The following is a 16,761-nucleotide window of genomic DNA, read 5'->3' as shown; positions in this document are numbered from 1 at the left end:
GTCCTTCAGTAATTTTTCTATCATCCTAAACAATATTTCTTGAGGCAAGACATCAAGATGCCCATGGCCATGATCTAGTAGCAAAGGCTTCTTGTGAGGGACCCTGGGAATAGTACAGACTCAGTTTGCCAGGTGTACTGTCCATGGCTCTAGGTGTTCTAAGTCTAATACCAGTAGGCTATTGTTGGCATCAGTCCAAGTCAATAATATATTATGATAGCAGGTCTGTCATGCTGAGCTAGCGGTGATATTTCAGAGCTGCTTGGTAGCTAACCATTAAGCTGCTTTGTCACTGAGCACCTCTGAGAACTTTGTGGTGAGTTTTTCCTCCAGCATTAAATTAGTCCCAACAGTCCAATTCCAAGTGTCCCCCATTTCCACTGCAATCATATTACATGTTTTCATAATTGTCCTGAAGCACTGAGTTTATTGGTCAAAGTATTAATATCAAAAAGCATTAGCTAGACCTTGCCTGTTTTATTCCTCCAAGGATTGTATCTATTAGGTCTCTTTTTGTCCTTGGATGGCCGCCTTAATAAGCAAATTCCATAAAGAAGGGGACCCAGGGAGTACAATTCTAGTTGTAAAGACAGCCTCAGACACTTGGTGTCAAATTTTGGGTTTGAGTATTGACAAAAATTCTCTCCTTGACCAAACTCTGTGCCAGATCTTCTGGACTTGCTTCTTACCTAGGCCCTGACTTTTGGGCTTCCATGTTTATCCTTGTGTTCGCTTTTAGCAAGCATCCTGCTAAGTCAGTTTAGCCAGAATTACCCACCCTTGATATCTGGTCAGCTTGGATATCTGATGGGGTTCTTCACCCCACCACTCCCAGGTGATGTCTGATCACCTTGGCTTGCCTTCAGCACGACTCCTATTAGGTCAGTTTAGTCAGAATCCCCCCCGAACCCTGATGTTTCCTCTTGGTGATTTTCCACCCCCACCCTACTCCTTGGCTATAAATTTCCACTGTTCCTTGTTGTGTTTGGAGTTGAGCCCAATCTCTTCCCCCATTACAAGACCCCCTTTGCAGAGGTCCCTACACCTATCCCATGGTCCTGAATAAAGTCTGCTTTATGGTTCTCTAAGTGTCATGAACAATTTTTTCTTGAATGGTATCAAGATGCATATTAGTTCCCTTTACTTTAGCATTATCAAAAATTACTCATGAAGATGGTCCCAACCTCACTTTGCCAATAATAGGTAGTTGGACTTGTACGTCCAGACCGTGTCTCTCCTGGGAGTACAATATGGAGCTGATCAGAAACATAATTGTGGAGGCTCTTGGTTGGCTCAGTCAGTCATGACCCCAGAGTCCCAGGATTGAGCCCCGCATCGGGCTCCCTGCTCAGCGGGGAGTCCTCTTCTCCCTCTGCCCCTCACCCACCTTGTGCTCTCTCTCTCTCACACGCTCTCTATCTCTCAAATAAATAAATATCTTTTTTTTTTAAACAAACTTTTTTTTTTTTTTAAAGATTTTATTTATTTATTTGAGAGATAGAATGAGAGAGAGAGAGAGCACATGAGAGGGGGGAGGGTCAGAGGGAGAAGCAGACTCCCTGCAGAGCAGGGAACCCGATGCGGGACTCGATCCTGGGACTCCAGGATCATGACCTGAGCCGAAGGCAGTCGCTTAACCAACTGAGCCACCCAGGCGCCCAATAAATATAATCTTTAAAAAAAACCCAGAAAAATGTAATTGTGGGAACCATTTCAAAGGAAGTAACAAAGTTCCAAATAACATGTTTGTTTCTAACAAATTGTGAGTCTTAAAGTAATTGAGATAATCACTACTGTGAATAAGCCAGCAGGGCTGTTTATGATAATAATAATTTCACTAGAAAAGCTCTTTTCTAAAAAAAAAAAGAAAGAAAGAAAGAAAAAGAAAAAAAAAAAGCTCTTTTTTATTGAGCTCAGTACCAATATCAGTGATTCTCGAAAACTTGTTTCAAGTCCTTGTGGGAACCTCAGTCCCTTCCTTCTGAGATGCTGACTTCACATTAGAAGCATGAGTCCAATTGGATTTTTCTTTCACTTTGATAGCTGTATCAGAACACTTGAAAGTGTCCCTCCCAGTGTGGTGACAGGCATCTGTCCACTGGAACACCTTTATGTACATGAAATCCCCCAGCGGAGAGGGGTGGTAGACCTCTTCCAATTGGTCCTTCCAGCTCCTTATGATGTTATGTCTCACAGTTTCTAGGGAGAGAAGCCCTTTTAAGTATTGAACATGTTTATGAGAGGATTCAGCTAAACTGGGCACAGAATATGGTCTCAGACCAAATTCATAGGCCTGTCAAACATAAGTTCTTAAGTTCAAAGCAAGAGACATGGATCACTCTCATTTTTAATAAGGCTGGTGGTAAAGCCCTAGGCCATTTTCACTTGGTAGACTCCTGAATGAAGCTTTCAGAGTTGGATTCATCCATTCTATTTGTCCAAAGGGCTGAGAGGACAGGAAGTATCCCAGCATGATTTGCATGACCCCTAAGTGGCAATGGATGTCAGGTCACCACACATCCCGCAAACCATAACGACACAAAAAATCTCTTACCTTCCACAGGTGTCGATTCTATGGAATTGAGCTGCCCCCAGGTGCCTCCTATGCCTGCCTTGGCAGTGGCCTGGAAAGAATTCTCCTGACAGCACGGTGCATCTCAGATACATTTCGGATAATGTCAGCTGCTTGGTAGTCATGGTAAGAGTCTAGTGCCTTTAAAATCCCTCTCAGATGATTGACTCAGATGATTTTGTTGATGGCACATTACTAACCAAGCAGATGGGAAGTATGGTACAGGGATGATTTTGTTAGTGGATTCCCAGAGTCCAATCGAATTACTTTTGGCCCCTTTCTCAACACATTTGTCCATTTCCTTTCATGAAGCATGTTTTTGAAAATGAGCAGAAATTACTTGCATTAAAAATGGAACATCTAAGGTTGGGGTCCACGTTTTAACAGGGGCTCCAGCAGCTCTGTCAGCAAAATCAGCTCCTTTAGAAGCCGACATTTTGCCCGACGTGAGTCTATAACTGATTGCTGATACATGAGCTGCAAAGCCTCTGACAGCTCAGCTCTTAATTTTCCGTGAGATATTTTAGTTCCCATCTTGGTCAAGAGTCTCCTATTTTTCCAAGTTTGCCCTGTTGCTCGATAGACCCTGAACAGATATTTACTATCAGTATGTAGATTTGCTCTAAGTCCTCAACTGAGAATCATGGTCCTAGTAACTGCTAGCAGTTAACTCCACTTGTGCTGATTTAATTTCAGGCAAAACTTAAGCTTCCGAGGTTTGATGAGCAGCCACCACAGTGCAGGAAGTCTTGTCTTGGCCATTTTGTCCCTGAGCGTGACCCAGCAGGAAACATGATCAAATCTGAATTTTGAAATGGAATGACAGATAAATCCAATCGGGGCCTAATGTCTAACTCTGTTGCCATCATACAGTCCCAGCCATCTATCTGATCAGGTAACAGAGTAGCATGGTTTAGGAGGTCATGTCTCCCAAGCACAGCATGGGGGTTGGGTTATACCGCTTGGTCAGAACTGGTCTGATGGCGCACCTGCAATGCTGGGTCTTCTGCAATTGAAAGATGGCCCATGACCATGGGCCAAGAAGTCAAATGACCCCAAGAAAGGCTTGGCCCTTTCAATAAGGGTGACTGCTACCACCACAGCTTGGAGGCATCCAGAAGAGCTGAGAAATAATGCTATTGGTCTAGAGTCAGATGCCAACTCTTGAGTTAAATTCTGCTAGCAGTCAGTGCCTGTGTTTCCATGGCAAATCATATGGAAAGATTTTTCAAAACTTGGAATCCTCACTGCCTGGGGAGAGACCACAGCCAATTTCAGTTGTTGAAAAGCTTCCTCCAGATTCTAGGGATCAAACACAAGGGCCTAGAGTATTATCAACCAGTTGGTCTATCAGAGGATTTGCCTGCTCTGCAAAAGCTGGAATCCACTGTGGAAAATATCCTACTAGTCCCCCAAATTGTCTAAGTAGCTTCATTGTTGTTGTAGGCTATTTCATCTGCAAAATTGGCCAACTCCTACATTCTAACACTTTGTGGCCTTCCACGACCAATGCCCGAAATATTTGACCCCAGTTTGGCAATACTGCAGTTTGTCTAGGGAGGTCTTACGTCCCTGCGTGGTGAGGAATTGTCAGAAGCCAAAGTATCAGTTTTGCATTACTCTTTAGTTTCTGAAGCTACCAGCAAATCATCCACATACCAAATAATTATAGATCACTCAGTGAGACAGGTTTCCCGAAGACAGCTAGACAAATAGTAGGAGTCCCCAAACTCCTGAGGAATCCTTTGCTAAAAACACATTGGACTCCTTCAAAGGTAAAAGCAAATGGGAATTTGAGCTCATTAGTGAGAGGGACAGAAAAAAAGAAAAAAGAAAACAGCAGAATGTAGAGAAAAACTTTGCAAGCAACAGAATCAAAGTCAGAAAAGTTGCAGGTGTAGAGACCACAGGGCTCAATGAAAGGACAAACTCATTCGCCTCCCTAAGATCTGGTACAAATCCCCACAGGGGCCAACGTTTTATCTCAAATTCACCTTCCTTGCTTGCTGGAGGTATGGGAATATAAAAGGGTGAGTGTCCCTTTTTAAAAAATGATGGTTTGTTGTCTAATTTTTTTTTTTAAGATTTTATTTATTTATTTGACAGAGAGAGACACAGCGAGAGAGGGAACCCAAGCAGGGGGAGTGGGAGAGGGAGAAGCAGGCCTCCCGCCAAGCAGGGAGCCCGATGCGGGGCTCCATCCCAGGACCCCGGAATCATGACCTGAGCCGAAGGCAGACGCTTAACGACTGAGCCACCCAGGCGGCCCTGTTGTCTAATTTTTAAAATAACTGGTTTGATTTCCTCTAATAGAGCCCTTGAAAAAGATATTGTTTTACACATGGCCATGGCTTATCCTTTTGGTAAGCTATTTTTATCAGTTCTACATCTCCAAAGAAACCAGTATCCTAATTCTCAAGGCCCCAGAGTGGTGCCGGGATCTGTTTCAGCCCGGGTGCTTTTCCAGCACGGTGTAAGGCTGCCAGTCTGTCATTCCCTCTCTCTTTCAGGAGGCACAGGGTAACCAAGTCAGCTTTTTGTCCAGGGAGCTCCATAAACACTCCATCAGAGCACAGAATATGGTAGGTCTCCACCAGCAGAGTGGGCATCTCCCCTGTGGATTTACAGGGGAATCAGGAGAAAGTAAGAACTCCTGTTCCTCAGTCAGGGAGGGAACCACAGAGAAAGAGGAACGGTTGAAAAGAACTCTTTTGTTATTGGGTGGAGTCTTTTTAAAAAATGATAATTAGGTCAACATGGTTTCCAGCATTGCTAAGCCTTCTGTGTCTGAACTGATTTTATCTACTTGGTTATCAACTACTGAGAGAGGAATGTTGAAATCTTTAACGGTAATGGTGGACTATTTATAAATATAGATATGATATATATATAAGTGGTGGTCTATTTCTTCCAGAAGTTCGATCAGTTTTTGCTTCATGTATTTTGAAGTCCTGTTATTTAGGTGTAGGCACATTCAAGAATGTCATGTCTTCCCTTGAATGCAGTGTTATGAAAGGTTTCTCTATCACCCTGGTAAAAGTCCTTTTGTAGTCTGCTTTGTCTGATACTGATACAGCTACTCCAGGTGTGTTTTATTTAGTGCTTGCCTAGTATATCTTTTTCATTCTTTCACTTTTAACCAGCTGTGTCTTTATATTTAAATTGTGTTTCTTATAGAGAGCATATTTTGGATCTTGCTTTTCTACCCAATCTGATAATATCTGTCTTTTGTTTGCATTATTTAGGCCATTTACATTTAAAGTAATTATTAATATGAGGTGCCTGGGTGGCTCAGTCCGTTGGGCATCCGACTCTTGGTTTCAGCTCAGGTCATGATCTCAGGTCATGAGATGGAGCCCTGCAGAGGGCTCCACACTCCGCACAAAATCTGCTTGAGTTTCTTTCCCTCTGCCCCTCCTCCTGTTAGCACGCGTGCGTGCTCTCTCTCTGAAATAAATAAATAAAATCTTAAAAAAAATAAAGTAATTATTAATAAGATGTGCCTTGGTGTGGTTTTCTTTATGTTTCTTGCGCTTAGGGTTTATTGAACCTGCATCTGTTGGTTTCCATCAAATTTGGAAAATTTCAGGACATTATTCTTTACAGTTTTTTCTGCCTCTTATCATTCTAGAACCTCAATGACATGTACGGTGGACTATTTGATATTGTCCCACAAGTCCCTGATATTCTATTTTCCCTCCTCTTTTCATTCTTTCTCTGTATTTTCCTCTCTTATCTTTACTCTCTAATATCTACTCTGCTGTAAATTCCATCTGGTCTTTCTTTTTTAAATATCTTCTATTTCGCTCCTGATCCTCTGCATTCCTGAGCACACAGAGCATATTTATGATAACTGTTTCTATGTCTTTGTCTATTAATTCCATCATCTCTGTCACTTAGAGATCTGATTCTACTGATAGATTTCCCCTTGATTATGGGTAATATCTTCCTGCTTCTTTACATGCCTTTTGATTTTTTCTGAAAAAAAATTACTGGGAAAATATATATAACACAAAATTTGCCATTGTAACCATTTTCTAAGTGTGCAGTTCAGTGGCATTGAATACATTCACATTATTGTGTAACCATCACCACCATTCAAACTCCATACTTGCAAAGCTGAAACTCTGTCCCCCTTAAAAAACAACTCCCCTCCCAGCCCTGGAAACCACCACTCTACTTTCTGTCTCTATGAATTTGACTACTCTGGGGACCTCATATGAGCGGAATCATACAATATTTGTCCTCTTGTAGCATGCTTATTTCATTTAGCATAACATCTGTAAGGTTTATCTACGTTGTAGCCTGTGACAGGATTTTTCCCCTTTTTGAGTCAAGCCTACTGATTTTTTTTAAAGATTTTTATTTATTTATTTGAGAGAGAGAGAGAGAGCACAAGCAGGGTGTGGGTTGAGGGGAGAGGGACAGACTCCCTGCTGAGCATGGAGCCTGACACCAGGCTCGATCCCAGGACCCTGAGATCACAACCCAAGCCAAAGTCAGGCACTTAATCAACTGAGCCATCCAGGCACCCATGGCTTACTGATTTTTAATTGAATGCTAGACATTGTGACTTTTACATTGTCGGGTCCCAAATGTTGTTGAATTCCTTTAAAGAGTGTGGGATTTTCTGCTGACAAACAGCTTGAAAGGATCAAATGGATCCCCAGTAGCTTAGCCATGCTCCAGAACAAAGTACAACAGCCTTTCAAGGAAGACAATGTCTAGTCCCATGTATTATAAGCCCTTTCCATGCTGGATCTCTTCCCAGCCCTGCATGAGTGCCAGTAATTGTTCAGTCTACAAATTCCAAATCAGATTTTTGGGTTAAAAAAACCCCACAAAACCTCCTTAGGTGCACTAAGCAAAGGCCAACTTGAAATACTGTATTGGTATCAGTGAAGACTCAAGAAACACAGTCTAGGGGCGCCTGGGTGGCTCAGTCATTAAGCATCTGCCTTCAGCTCAGGTCATGATCCCAGCATCCTGGGATCAAGCCCCGCGTCGGGCTCCCTGCTCACTGGGGAGCCTGCTTCTCCCTCTCCAGCTCCCCCCTGCTTGTGTTCTCTCTCTCGCTGTCTCTCTCTCTCTCTCTCTCAAATAAATAAATACAATCTTAAAAAAAAGAAACACAAATTCACTCATTCTTATTATAATAAATGATATTTTTGCTCCCAATATAATGTAGACTTCACTAAGATATTACTCCTCATATAGATATCAGGATTGTACTTGTCTACCGTATTCTAACTTATCCTGTGTAACCTGAATAATTGTTAGAGTTATTCAGATATTTAAAACTACCACCACTCCAGTCAATCATGTGTCTTAAAAAGGACATCCAGGGGTGCCTGGGAGGCTCAATCAGTTAAGTGTCCAACTCTTGGTTTCAGCTCAGGTCATGATCTCAGGGTCATGAGATCAAGCCACACGTGGGGCTCTGCACTCAGTGCTTGAAATTCTTTCCTCTCCCTCTCTCTGCCCCTCTGCTCCTCCCCCTGCTCATACACTCTCTAAATAAAATCTTTTTTTTAAAAAAAAGACATCCAGAAGCTCGTAAAACAAACGAAACACAGATTACTCTTAAAAACTTCCAGAAGGGATAATTGGTTCCCTTTTCATTCATACTCCACAAAATACATCTCCCACAAAGGGAATCAAACAACTAGAAAAGGTGTTCAAACTTTTCCCTAACCTTCAAAAAAGTCGTCAGAGATGATACTTCTATTCTGAAGGCCCCAAAACTAATCTAAATGTATTAGCTAAAGTAGTCATGGCAATCATATAGCCTTTGACTTGCTCTTAGCCAGCCAAGGAGGGAGGGGTCCTAATGCTATAGCACATCTTGTTACACATACATAAGTGCTACAGGGCATATGGAACAGTCTGTGACTAAGCTAAAGAAGAAGGACCTGACTCTCCAAAACAGACCCACTAGACTGTGGGACCTATTAGTTTGGAGACCTATCACAAGCATCGATAGTCATTTTGTTTGTGTTACTTGCCTATTTCACGGTTGATTTATATATCTGGTCCAGAGTTTTAAAAGCTACTGCAGTCATTGTCACATCAGGTGATCCCACAACTCAAACTACAACAGAAAGAAAAGCAGAGATTAACTTGGGTCAGCTACAGAGTACGTGTAATGCAGGTGCTTCTGTTCTTAACAACATCTTAACGAGAGTAAAAATCTAGACATCATGAATTAATGTCCCGCAGCCTGACGTCATCTGTCCTTGGCCAAAGAGAAACTGAGAGGGAAAAAAAGCAGCCCCTGACATCTGGAATTGATCTAATATTCATAGCTAGATCTCAGTGTGATCATGACGCTGTCTGAGGCTCACAGCCAGGCCATTTTGTTCTGTTGGACATACGAACCTTCATAGACTATCAACCTCAGAGGTTACTCTGAGACCAGGGTAAAATGAAAAAAAGCTGCTTCATAATTTCATCTAAGAACAGATTCAAATAAGGTCACTGTGCCATCCACAAAGTGCCCAATTGTAAGATTGTTCCCTGCTTTCTAATAGCATTGGATGTGGAGCAAATCCCTGGCTTCCTTGGATTGGACCCTTCACCAAATCACCCACCTAGTGCCCAAATCCCCTAATAGGTTCCCATGATGTGCATTCTCCTTCCCTCTATCCAGTTAAAAAACCCAACTTGGTCAATTACACATATTACACATATGTTCCTCGTAAGCTGGCTGAAGGGCACTGAGAAATTGAATGTAGCCATGAGCACAGGGGCTGTGGAGTGGACTTGGCCAGGGTTCTGGCTGTGCCACTTACCTGCTGTGCACCCTTGTTCTGTACACTGTTGCTCCCCACGTCTCAGTTTCCCCATATGCAAAACAGGAGCATTCTGTTTCAAAGGGGGCTGGTATGAAGAGTGATGAAAAGAGGCTGAAAAATAACCAGATAACACACAGTGATTGTTACCATTCTTACTCCTTACTATCATAAATCATCCCAACCACAACTCAAGATTTGGGCTCCAGAAATGCAAATCTTCCCAGGGGACCAAATTAATTCAAGCCCTGTAAGGGGACTGTGGCTGGCCAGGAGCACCACTGTCTGCACTCAGCCCCGCCCACTGCCTCTGGTCCTTACTACTTCTTCCCTGGCATGAGCTGGGTAGAGTGGGTCAGTTGGCAGCTCGGTCCAGGCAGTGGGCATAGGGCAGGCTGTGCTGGCCACAGCCCTTAAGGGTGTAGGCACAGCTCCTTGCCAGGCAGGGCCCCATGTGCCACAGCCACAACTGGGGCTCCTTAGGCCACCTAAGTGGGCCAGGTTAGCTCAGGCACCTGCCAGGTGTAGGAGAGGGGCTCACAGACCCATTCCCTCTCCATCTCCTATGGAACTCAGTCAGCCCGCCTATCTTGCCCCTCACACCTACCATGGATGAAAGTATTGTCATTAGCTTTAATGTCTATATGATCAACTCCTTCTGGGATCTACAGATTATCCTCTAATTCTACAAGGGGACAACTTTGTTTAAAGGAACAGGTGGGCAGACCCCACCTTCTACCAGGGGCTGAACCCTGTCTGCAACCCATCTTCCCTCAGCAGAAGAGAGGGGGGTGCACCAGATGTCTCCTTCCAACCCAGCCCCATATCCTTTACCCGTGACCCAGTGATGGATGGCAAGAAGAACACTCTTTAGTATGTCTTTAAGGTGGGTCTTTTAGTAATGATTCTTAATTTTTTTTAAATTTCTGGGAGTATCTTTACTTTGTCTTCCTTCTTGAAAGATAGTTTTTAGGGGCACCTGGGTGGCTCAGTCAGTTGGATGTCCAACTTTGATTTCAGCTCAGCTCATGATCTCAGGGTCATAAGATTGAGCCCCAAGTCAGGCTCCACGCTGGGCTTAAGATTCTCTCTCTCTCCCTCTGCCCCTCCCCCCACTAGTGTGCACTCTCACTCTAAAATAAATAAACCTTTAAAAAAAAAAGAAAGATAGCTTTTAATTTTTCTGGATATAAGGATCTTGGTTGACAATTCTTTTTTTTCTTTCAGCATTTTGAATATGTCATCTCACTGGCTTCTGGCCTCCATTATTTCTGATGAGAAATCATATAAGGTTCCCTTGTATGTGATGAGTCATTCTCTGACTGTTTTTCCAGGTTTTCTCTTGGTCTTTCAGCATTTTTACTGGTGTGTCTGGGTGTGGAGCTCTTTGTATTTATCTTATTTGGAGTTCATTGAGCTTCTTAGACATGTAGATTAATGCTTTCCTGCAAATTAGGGACATTTTTTTTAGTCATTATTTTTTCTGTTCCTTTCTCTTTCTCCTCTCCTCTGGCACTCCCATTATATGTATGTTGGTATACTTAAAAATAGCTCATACTTCTTGGAGGTTCTTTTTATTTCAATCCATTCTATTTTTTCTCTGTTCTTCAGTTGCATAATCTCTATTGCTCTATCTTCAAGCTTGCTGGTTCTTTCTTCTGCTAGTTCATATCAGCTGTTGAGCCCCTCTAATCAAATTTTCATCTTGTTCATCGTACTTTTTTTTAAAGATTTATTTATTTATTTTAGAGAGAGAGAGTGCACGAGCTCGTGGAGGAGGGGCAGAGGGAGAGAAAGAATCCCAAAGCAGACGCCACGCTGAGCACGGAGCTGGATGTGGGGCTCAATCCCAGGGCCCTGAGATCATGACCCGAGCCAAAACCAAGAGTCAGCCGCTCAACTGACTGTGCCACCCAGGCACCCCTCTCATTGTGCTTTTTAACTCCAGAATTTCCCATTTGATTCATATATATAATTTCTGTCTCTTTACTATTATTTTCTATTCGATGAGCCACTTCTCCATATCTTTCTTTACTTCTTTGAGCTTCCTGGAAGTCAGTTCATTGTTTTTTTCAAAACTTTTGGAAGTTTTCGGCCACTATTTTTTCAAATATTTTTTTGCTCCTTTCTCAACTCTGCATTTCATGTTGTTCCAAAGTTCTTTGAGGTTTTGTTCATCTTTTTTCATTCTTTTTTTCTCTCTTTTCTTCAGCTTCCAAATTTCTCTCAATCTATCCTCAAGATCATTAACTCTTTCTTATATGGGTTCAAATATACTGTTGAGTCCATCTAAGTGAATTTTTTTTTCTTTAGAGAGAGAGCACGAGCAGTGGGGAGGGGCAGAGGAGGAGGAAGAGAGAATCTTAAGCATGCTTCATGCCCAGTGTGGAGCCCAACATGGGGCTCGATCTCACAACCCTGAGATCATGATCTGAGCCAAAATCAAGAGTTGGACACTTAACTAACTGAGGCACTCGCACCCTTTAATTTCACTTATTGTATTTTCAACTCTAGAATCTCTATTTGGTTCTTTGAAAATGATTTCTATCTTAATCATTTCACAATATATGGAAGTCAGGCCATTCTTTTTTTTTTTTTTCTTCTTCTTCTTTTTTTAAAATTTTTTATTGTTATGTTAATCACCATACATTACATCATTAGTTTTAGATGTAGTGTTCCATGATTCATTGTTTGTGCATAACACCCAGTGCTCCATGCAGAACGTGCCCTCTTTAATACCTGTCACCAAGCTAACCCATCCTCCCACCCCCCTCCCCTCTAGATCCCTCAGTTTGTTTTTCAGAGTCCATCGTCTCTCATGGTTTGTCTCCCCCTCCGATTTCCCCCCTTCATTCTTCCCCTCCTGCTATCTTCTTTTTTTTTTTTTCTTAACATATATTACATTATTTGTTTCAGAGGTACAGATCTGAGATTCAACAGTCTTGCACAATTCACAGTGCTTACCAGAGCACATACCCTCCCCAGTGTCTATCACCCAGTCACCCCATCCCTCCCACCCCACCCCCCACTCCAGCAACCCTCAGTTTGTTTCCTGAGATTAAGAATTCCTCATATCAGTGAGGTCATATGATACATGTCTTTCTCTGTTTGACTTATTTCGCTCAGCATAATACCCTCCAGTTCCATCTACGTTGTTGCAAATGGCAAGATCTCATTCCTTTTGATGGCTGCATAATATTCCATTGTATATATATACCACTTCTTCTTTATCCATTCATCTGTCGATGGACATCTTGGCTCTTTCCACAGTTTGGCTATTGTGGACATTGCTGCTGTAAACATCGGGGTGCACGTACCCCTTCGGATCCCTACATTTGTATCTTTGGGGTAAATACCCAGTAGTGCAATTGCTGGATCGTATGGTAGCTCTATTTTCAACTTTTTGAGGAACCTCCATACTGTTTTCCAGAGTGGCTGCACCAGCTTGCATTCCCACCAACAGTGTAGGAGGGTTCCCCTTTCTCCGCATGCCCGCCAACATCTGTCATTTCCTGACTTGTTAATTTTAGCCATTCTGACTGGTGTGAGGTGGTATCTCATTGAGGTTTTGATTTGGATTTCCCTGATGCTGAGCGATGTTGAGCACTTTTTCATGTGTCTGTTGGCCATTTGGATGTGGCAGTCAGGCCATTCTGCTGTACACCTTAAACTTATCAATTATATCTCAATAAAACTGGAAAAAATCACTAAAAGTAGAAATTATTGAGAGCAAGAATTTTTTTGAAATTTCTCTCTTCACTGATATTTTTTATTTGATGCAACATTGTCATCGTTCCTTCCTTTACTTCTTTAATCATTAATTTTTTAGTTCTATGAACACATTTTTTTTTCCTTTTTACTGAACTAAGTGGCTTTATTTCAGAAAGCCAAGATTACAATGGACTTAAGAGTTGGCATTGGGGCGCTTCTTCTTGCCAAAGGTGGGCACAACATTGACAAAGTACTGGTTGTACTGCATTCCCACCTGGCTCAGCCTGTCTCCATTTTCTCCTGTTTGGCTACCTTGGGAGTCTACCCTCTTACTTTCCCAGCATAGGCCAGGGAACCATGGACTTTACCTCCAAGCACACAGTTGGCTACTTCCAGGGTGGTCAGAGCCTCCACTCCACACTGACCTAAGGTAGTCTTGTCCACTAGGGGCATTCCTGCCAGGAGCGTGATTTGATCTTCTGGAGCGATGCTCTTGAGCAAGGTTACATGAGCCTTGATCTGGGTGACCATCTCCTGGCTGGTCACCTTGAGGGTGTGTAGCTCCTGGGTACAGACAAAGAGCTGCCTGTTGGGGGGACTGAATAGAGGCCACCATGGCCCTATGAACATATTTATAATGATTACTTTGAAGTCTTTTCCTGTTAAATCCAGCATCTTGTCACTCTCACCAGCAGTTTTTCTTGCTTTCTTTTTCTGCTGCTTGGGTCATACTTTGTTTCCTTGGCTCATAATGTTTTTGTTGGAAGCTAGAAATTTTAGATAATATATTGGAACAATTCCAGGTATGACTCTCCCCTCCTCTAAGGCTTGTTCTTATCATATGCTTGTTTATTTTTTAGTTACTAGCTGGATTATTTTACAAAAGTGTATTGTGTCCTCCTCACCACACACAGTGTTAAGCCTCTTCTCTTGCTCCTCAGAAAGATGCAGCTTTGTATGAGCTCACAATCACCCTGGGATAACAGTGGAATAGGTAGGGCTCTCTTCCCTTCTTTTTCCAATCACATCCAGCTGTTAAATTTATTAATTTTTGGCTGATTGCTCTATTGTTTTCAACAATATCTTGGGGCATACATTGTTCTACAAACTAATTCAATCAAATCTGGGCTCCACTGAAAGAATCGTTTCCTATGTCAGTGTTTGATATTTGTTCTGACCTTGGGAGGGATCCTCCTACATGGACTATTCCCCAGTTCTTGCTTACAAACTAGCTAGCCTACAGTTTAGCCTGAATCTTCATTAAATTCATGAACCTCCATCCAATTGTCTTCCCTCACAACTTCCACTGTTCTTGAGAGCATGCTTAGGCTTGAACTTCTCTATGCTTTGTTGCAAATGAAGTCAGATTGATGCAAGCTGGCTGGGTTCAAGGACCCAAAGAGGGTCCCACAGGACTAGTCAAGAGGATCCTTGGCTTCACACAGGATAGAAATCAAAGTCGAGCTGAGAAGTGAGAGCAGAGTTTATTGAAGACATAGAGAGAGTGCAGATACAGACAGAACGTCTGGGAGACTTGGAAAGGAAAGAAGGATGAGTCTTGCCTTTGCATAGAGTCTGGGTTTTTTGTTTTGTTTTGTTTTGTTATTTTTGAGGATTGTGGTCCAGTACACGTGTCTTCTCAGGCATTTAGGAACAAAGAGGAGTGTTTAGGTGTCCTCCGTAAGTCACTTATATCCTGGAACCAGGGGTTTTGTTGAATCAGTGGTCTTAGAAAACATTCATGATGAACCATTCATCACTACTTAGATGTTATCTATTGTGCTGGAAGACTCCAAAGAAATCATTAACTCCTTGAATTTTACAAGGAGGACATACATTATCTGTTCTAGAAGACATGTGTAAGGCAGGGGTGGAGGTGTATCCTAGCAAGAATAGAAGCAAAGGAAAAGGAGCAAAAAAAAAAAAGTAGTCTTTCATGGGGTCCCTTTAGTTTCCCTGTCTCAAGCTCATTTGAGAGTAGAATAGGAGCTATCAGTTTTATGATCTGCCCTCCCAAATCTGTTGACTAGGGCTCTGGAAGTAAGGGTAGGCACAATGGTACCTTTCTCTCTGAGAGACACTCCCACTCGAGGAGCTGTTTGGGAGGGCAAGAAACTTAAATCCTTTTAGTTTCCCTCTCCTGAAATGAAACCACTGCTTCATGAGCTGAGAATAGGGTGTTTAGGGCTCCATTATTTTCAACATACTATGCCCAAGGTAGAGCCTTCATTCTATGGGCAGAATCTGGGCAGAAGAAGGGAGCCTCCAACCCTTGACTACATTCACATGAGACTTAGCATCAGGAACAGGTAGCTGGGGGCAGGATGAGAAAAACTGAAGTCTTGCACCCCTTGGGAAGAGGGCCCGCTAGCTGGGAGTTAGGGGTAGAGGGACCCTGTGTTCTTGGTCCAAGGGGAAAGAGCCCTGTATTCTTGGCTGCATCTGTCTGTGATAGAGTGAGCTGGGAGGGAAAGAAAGGGTGTGGTCTTGGTTCAAACACCACAGAATCACATTTCTTACCATATGTTCATAGATTTTCTTGAATATGTATTTCTTCATTTGCCATTTGCCCTTAGGATCATTTTCATAGGCTTTGAATTGTTGGTTTTTGTTGTTTTTTTTTTAAGATTTTATTTATTTATTTGACACAGAGAGAGATAGCAAGAGCAGGAACACAAGCAGGGGGAGTGGGAGAGGGAGAAGCAGGCTTCCCACCGAGGAGGGAGCCTGATGCGGAACCCAATCCCAGGACCCTGGGATCATGACCTGAGCTGAAGGCAGACGCCTAACGACTGAGCCACCCAGACGCCCCTGAATTGTTGGTTTTTTATTGTTAAATAATTTTCACCAATTTCACTGGGGAGTGGGTCATTCTCTCATGCCAGAAGTTGATCTTCCCTATGCTTCTTTTTTTTTTTTTTTTTAAGATTTTATTTATTTATTTGACAGAGAGAGTGAGAGGGCACAAGCTGAAGGCAGATGCTTAACCAACTGAGCCACCCAGGGACCCCTTCCCTTTACTTCTTTAAGTATGGTTTCTATTAAAAATATTTGTAATGGCTACTTTTAAGTCTTGTTTGCTTAATATGATATCTGGTCCCTTTCACAGACCATTTCTGTTGCCTGCCTTTTTTTCTATGTAAGGATGTCACTTTCTTATTTGCATATCTTGTTAATAAAACAAATTTAATGAAAATTAGACATTTAAGGGGTGCCTGGGTGGCTCAGTCTGTTGGGTGTCTGCCTTTGGTTCAGATCGTGATCCCAGGGTGCTGGGATGGAGCCCCACGTAGGGCTCCCTGCTCAGCAGGGAGCCTGCTTCTCCCTCTCCCTCTGCCTGCCACTCCCCTGCTTGTCCTCTCTCTGTCAAATAAATAAATAAAATCTTTTTTAAAAAAAGAAAAAGAAAGAAAATTGGACATTTAAGGTAATACATTGTATTAATTCTGCATGCTGATTACCCTCCGTCTTCTCCAGGGCTTCTTTTTATTTTTTGCTTGTTTATTTGTTTTGTGACTTGGCTAGTCTATTTTAATGAAGTCTATTCCCTCCCTCCTGCCCCTGCAGTGCATAGCTTTTCGTGTCACTCCTCAGAAGGCTCAGTGTTGAGGGTCTATGTAATCACCCTGGAATGGCTGTGCTCTTGGTCATTATCTATGTCCTTGATCTTTCTGTTTATCTATGTGA

General features: G+C 42.5%; 1 pseudogene; it reads right to left on the bottom strand.

The window, feature by feature from the left end:
- Positions 1-13,267: 13,267 nt before the first annotated feature.
- Positions 13,268-13,804, bottom strand: LOC116649157 (annotated as a pseudogene).
- Positions 13,805-16,761: the final 2,957 nt, after the last annotated feature.

The sequence above is a fragment of the Phoca vitulina genome, unplaced genomic scaffold (assembly GCF_004348235.1).
Source record: "Phoca vitulina isolate PV1807 unplaced genomic scaffold, GSC_HSeal_1.0 scaffold47, whole genome shotgun sequence".
Classification (NCBI taxonomy): Eukaryota; Metazoa; Chordata; class Mammalia; order Carnivora; family Phocidae; genus Phoca; species Phoca vitulina.
Note: the sequence above shows the minus strand (reverse complement) of the source record. Positions and strands in the feature narration are given on the sequence as shown.